Below are 5,819 nucleotides of genomic sequence, written 5' to 3' on the forward strand. Positions count from 1 at the left end.
TCTGACTGCTTACAAAGAGCTGGCCAAGGACATTCCAACTCTTCCAAGCCATCAGGCCACGTTCCCAGGGACAGCTAGCCACTCAGCTCACTCCCCCATCACACCCAAAGGCTGCATCCCATCAGCTAGCAGACATCTGCTCCAGTGCCAGCAAAACCAATACCACCTTTGTACGGGGCCAGGGGGAGAGGCTGTGGTTGGCAGAGCCCGGTGATTTACGACCTCCAGGCTCACCACCAGCACTGTGCCAAGTAGTGTCTCCACCTTCCCCAGGCATGGTCTCTAGGTTCCAGTGATTTATGGATCCCGAGGGAGGGGGCCAGTCATTTTTCCCTTCTCCTCTTTCTGCACCCTCCTCCCAGGACAAACAGGTTTCATACCCTGTGGACCTATTGCGTGTGAGGACAAAAAGAGGCTCCACTGGCCCATATCCTCTCTGCACCTCCTGTCGGGGGATGACGGCTGTTGGTCGGCAGCCACATCTTTCGCTGGCACTTCTTCAGCTTTTTGTGTGGTGCCTGGGCACCAGCCATCGTGTTCTTGCTATGGCTTTGTTGGTTGCCAGGATCCACTTTCCACCTGTAGCAGGCCTGGCTCAAGACTGTGAGGTTGGGTTTTCTTTCTGTCCTTCTTTCTCTCTTTCCCTCCCCCATCTGTGTGGGTTAGTTGCTCAGTCATGTCCAACTCTTCGTGACCCCATGGACCATAGCCCACTAGGCTCCTCTGTCCATGGGATTCTCCAGGCAAGCTTACTGGAGTGGGTAGCCAGTTGCTTCTCCTGGGGGATCTTCCCTACCCAGGGATTGAACCCTTGTCTCCCACATTGCAGGCAGATCATTTACTGTCTGAGCCACGAGGAAAACCCCTTCATCTATAAGAATCCAAAAATCTTAGCTTGATTTCTTGGCATGAAGACCCAAAGGGTCTGAATTTCCTTCCATGAGAGTCGAGCAGTCATAGAAGTTGCCCTGTCGGTGCTGCCCTCGAGCAGCTGGTACCCTGAAACTGCTCTGATTGTGCTGTGCAGTGAGTGGGTCTTGAACTTCTTCCAAATCATGCCTTTACTCCAAGCAGTCACAGGGGAACAGGAAAATGGCACTCTTGCATTGCTCTTGGGTTTTATCAAGGCAGTGGCATCCTTGGGGTCCAGAACATGGAGAGGCACAGTTAAGACAGAGTGGGAGGGAGGTGGGGGAGTACCTCGCAGTATCGCCAGCTTTGAAGACCGTGCATGCATGTTCAGTCCCTTCAGTCGTGTCTGACTCTTTGGGACCCCATGGACTGTAGCCCACCAGGCTCCTCTGTCCATGGGATTTTCCAGGCAAGAATACTGGAGTGGGTTGCCGTGCCCTCTTCCAGGGGATCTTCCTGACCCAGGGATTAATCTTTGGTCTTCTGCATTGCAGGCGGATTCTTTACTGCTGAGCCACCTGGGAAGGCCTTGAAGGCCATAGTTCCTTGGCAAAGAATCATCACTCTCTTGAACCTGCAGGGGGTATTTGGGCATTTACCAGGTAGAGGCCAGTGTCTGCAGGAAATCACAAGCAAAAAGCAAGAGCAACCATTCAGTGAGATTGGGCCCTTTTCTCTCTGCCGTGCACTGGCGAGTGGAAGCAAGGGTAGACAGTCCAGCACCATGGCTCTCACGCTCACCCTGCGGCAGCCCCTCTGTGTTCTGCTCAGGAGAGCTGACGTCAGTCAGCCCAGTTGTCTATCAGTTCCAAAGGTGGCAGGCAGCAGCAGGACATGTCCAGTCTCAGGGCCGGGGAGGGTGGGGAGCCAGGGCTGCTCTCTGAGTGCACCAGCCTGCTGCATGTGGCTGCCTTCCCTCTGGTTTCTGGTGGCCTCCCCAGCCTCGAGGGGCCTGCCTGTACCCCTTTCAACAGCAGAGCCAAATAAAGTGTGGGTTGGAGACTCTGGGATGCTCTGGGGCCTCGCTGGGTGTGGGGAAGGTGCCCACAGTGCTTGATCCAGGAGTCCCTACTCTCAGGATGATGGCATATTGTGTGTGTATGTGTTCAGTCATGTCCTATTCTTTTGTGACCCCATGGACTATAGTCTGCCAGGCTCCTCTGTCCATGGAATTCTCCAGCCAAGAAACTGGAGTGGGTTGCTATGCCCTCCTCTAGAAAATCTTCCCGACCCAAAGATAGAACCCACATCTCTTGCATTTCCTGCATTGACAGGCGAGTTCTTTACCACTGTACCACCTGGGAAGCCTGAAGGCATATTGTGGGGGATTAGTAATGTATGATTCCATTTTGGAGCACTTAACTGCCTCTCAGGAACTATGCTAAGTACTTTACATCATCTCACTGAATCCTCTCAACAAGTTGTCAGGAATGCCTTTTTTTCCAACTTTCACAGATGAGGAAACTGAACTTCCTGAGAAATAATTATCACGTAACTAGTAATTGGGAGAGCCAAGAATTCTACACGACTCCGCTGCTCATGTGCTTAATAAAGAAATTATACTGCTTTCCATGAGGGTTATTAGGAATTCATATATTTAAGAAGCACTAGGTAAATTAGTCAAAATTCCAAACAATAGTTAAATCTAGGATGTTCAGGTAAAGCAAGTAAATTTCCAAAACATAAGTTGAGACAAAGCAGAAATACCACCTACCCCTCTGACTCCCAAGACGATTCTAAGACAGCCACCAGCTGCTTTGGTTTCCTCTGCTCCTGGGGATGTCAGGTGGAAGGGGCACTTAGTATAACCTCTCAGCTCCTCCTGGACTTACCTGGTTGGGATGAAATCTTGAGAGTAGACTGCCAAGGACCCAAACATCTTTGGGACACCATTTTTCTCCCTACCACATACAGGTTTTTTCATTCAGTCCTCATGGTAGCCACATGAAGTATATATTCTTATTATACTCATTTTGCGGATGAGAAAAGTAAGGCTTCCAGAATTTACGTGACTTGCCCAACGTCATTGTTTTAGTCTGCTTGAGCTGCTCTAACAAAATACCATAAACTGAATGGGTTAAACAATAAACATTTTTTTCAGTTTTGGAGGCTGGAAAGTCCAAGGTTAAGGTGCAGGTAGACCCGGTATCTGGTGAGAGCCTACTTCCTGGTGTGCAGATGGCTGCCTTTTTACCCTATCCTCATGTGGCAGAGAGAGGGAGAGAGAGATCTCATGTCTCTTTCTCTCTTTGTAAGGGCATTAATCTCACTAGGAGGTTCCCACCCTCATGACCTCATCTAATCCTGATTACTTGCCAAAGGCCCCACCTCGAAACAGCATTGCACTGGGGATTAGGACTTCAACATCTGGATTTGAGACAGAATATTTGGACACAAGTGTTCATAGCAGTCACATAACCAGGAAGTGTCAGAGCCAGGATCTGAGCACAGATGATCTGACTCGGTTGTATTGTAGTGATATTTTCCTGTATGTGATATATGGCTCTTCTGTAGCCTGTTTTTTAAAAAATTAAAGTGGAGTGCAGTTGCTTTACAGTGTTTCAGGTATACAGCAAAGTGGTTTGGTTATATATATATATATATATGTATGTATATTTGATTCTTTTTCATTATAGGTTATGCAAGAGTTTGAATATAGTTCCCTGCGCTATATAGTAAATCCTTGTTGTTCATCTAGTTTATGTATAGTGGTGTGTATCTGTTAATCCTATACTCTTAATTTATCCCTCCCCGCCTTCCCCTTTTGTTGTAGTTGTTCAGTCGCTAAGTTGTGTCCAACTCTTTGCGACCCCATGGACTGCAGCACTCCAGGCTTCCCTGTCCTCCACTGTCTTCTGGAGTTTGCTCAGGTTCATGTCCTTTGAGACAGTGATGCTATCTAATCATTTCATCTTCTGCTACCCATTTCTCCTTTCATCTTCAGTCTTTCCCAGCATCAAGGTCTTTTCTAAAGAGTTGGCTTTTCGCATCAGGTGGCCAAAGTATTGGAGCTTCAGCATCAGTCCTTCCAATGAATATTCAGGGTTGATTTCCTTTAGGATTGACTGGTTTGATCTCTTTGCAGTCCAAGGCACTCTCAAAAGTCTTCTCCAGCATCACAATTTGAAGCCTATTTTTTTTTAAATCCATAATGCATTTTGACCATATTTCTTTATGAATAAATAAATATCTACAACTTCATTTTAATGACTGGATCATGGATAGGGTGAGGATACAAAGGGTAAAGTCCAAATTCTTCTTCATGATACTCGTGATCTTATTGCTTTATGTCTTTGTAAAACAAAGGTAATAGTAATAATACCTACCATGTGATGTTGGAGACTGCATGTCAATATGATTTGCAAATCGTAATTTTCTATATAACGTAAGTCATAATGATCATTGTTATTATTATGTACCAAGGTGAGGGGACTCCCCACGGGTTGGAGTTCTCTGGGGAACAGAAGTGCTGGTTATCTGGATGTTCTCCAGCTTTTAATCAGCTGGAAACCCTTCTACTAGGGGATTGATGAAGTCTTTCCCATTGCATTGGTTCTTCCTTGAATGGAACATATTAGACCAAGAGTTAGCAAACTGTTTTCTCTGAAGGGCCAGAGAGTAGATACTTTAGGCTTTATTTGGGCCATATTGTCTCTGTCATTACTGTTCAACTCTGCCATTATAGTGTGAAGGCAGCCACAGACAACAGATGTGTGGCCATGTTCCAATAAATCTTTATTGTAGACATTGAAATTTGAATTTCATATCATTTTTTTATTATTTCAAACAGAATTTTTCCCTTTTTTTTTTATTTGGGAATAATTACTTTAAATATTGTGTTGGCCTCTGCCACACATCAACATGAATCAGTCACAGATATACATATGTAAAAATATGGACCGTTTCATGAATTGGCATGTCATCCTTGTACAGGGGCCATGCTAATCTCTGTATCGTTCCAATTTTAGTCTAGGTGTTGCCAAAGCGAGCACTCACATGATTTTAACATCACAGAACAGTATTCACAATACAGTATTCTTTTGACTTTTAAAAAACATTTAAGACTACAAAAACATTTCTAGGCTCAAGGGCTGTAGTTTACCAAACTCTGAGTTAGATTATCAAGAGGTGTTTTTCTTTTTTTCATGGAAATGCATTTCGGACAACTTGTGTTGGAGTCACCAAAGAGGAGAATGCTGTTAAAGGTGCAGCTTCCTGGTCCCCACACCAGACCCACTGAACCAGATTACGAGGGAAACCACCTGGGTACCTGCAGTTTTAGCAGATTCTCCCAGGTGATTGTGAAATATATTAAGTGTAGGGAGCCATTTTAGCTAAAAGGAAACCAAGAGCTTTGGTAGAGAAGTTTTCAATTTTGGCAGGAAAATGAGGTCAATTGACAAAAACAAGTGTTTCCTACCCAAGCAGGTTTTTTTGGGATATTTTTAAAGTCACTTGGGTTCTCCTATTTATGAGTTTTTTTTAGTCTTACTCAGACCCCCAGTGCTGTGTTTTCCAAAGAGAATGAGCAAGCATCAGAGCCCTCCTCAGATCATATTGATTTTTGTTCTGAGTCCACCTCCCTATTTTTCTCCCTAGCCAAAAGAACCCCAGTTTTGTTCTGACATTCAGCCTTAAGCAAGGGGACCCTTTTGCAATAATGTTTATCCCTTTTGCTAGAAGTTTATCTTCAAGATGGCTCTTTAGGGAAAAGAAAAACGCAGTATGTCATGTTTGCCAATTCCTGTGGTATAAATATGCCCACCACGGATAGTCTCAGGCTACCAACAGAAGATCACCAAATGGAGGGTGTGGAGAGAGACGTGTGCTGTCAGCTCTTGTGAGCTGATATGAGCTGCCTTATGGCCACCCAGGGACCACGGGTCAAAGTCAATCATGGAGATCCC

At 45.4% G+C, this 5,819-nt stretch overlaps 1 non-coding gene across 1 annotated transcript; it reads right to left on the reverse strand.

Moving 5' to 3' along the window:
* Positions 1–4,800: 4,800 nt before the first annotated feature.
* LOC145515913 (U6 spliceosomal RNA) lies at positions 4,801–4,904 on the reverse strand. The gene has a single exon (XR_014061120.1). It is a non-coding gene; the product is annotated as a U6 spliceosomal RNA (small nuclear RNA).
* Positions 4,905–5,819: the final 915 nt, after the last annotated feature.

The sequence above is a fragment of the Giraffa tippelskirchi genome, chromosome 7 (assembly GCF_054371585.1).
Source record: "Giraffa tippelskirchi isolate mGirTip1 chromosome 7, T2T-mGirTip1v1.2.pri, whole genome shotgun sequence".
Classification (NCBI taxonomy): domain Eukaryota; kingdom Metazoa; phylum Chordata; class Mammalia; order Artiodactyla; family Giraffidae; genus Giraffa; species Giraffa tippelskirchi.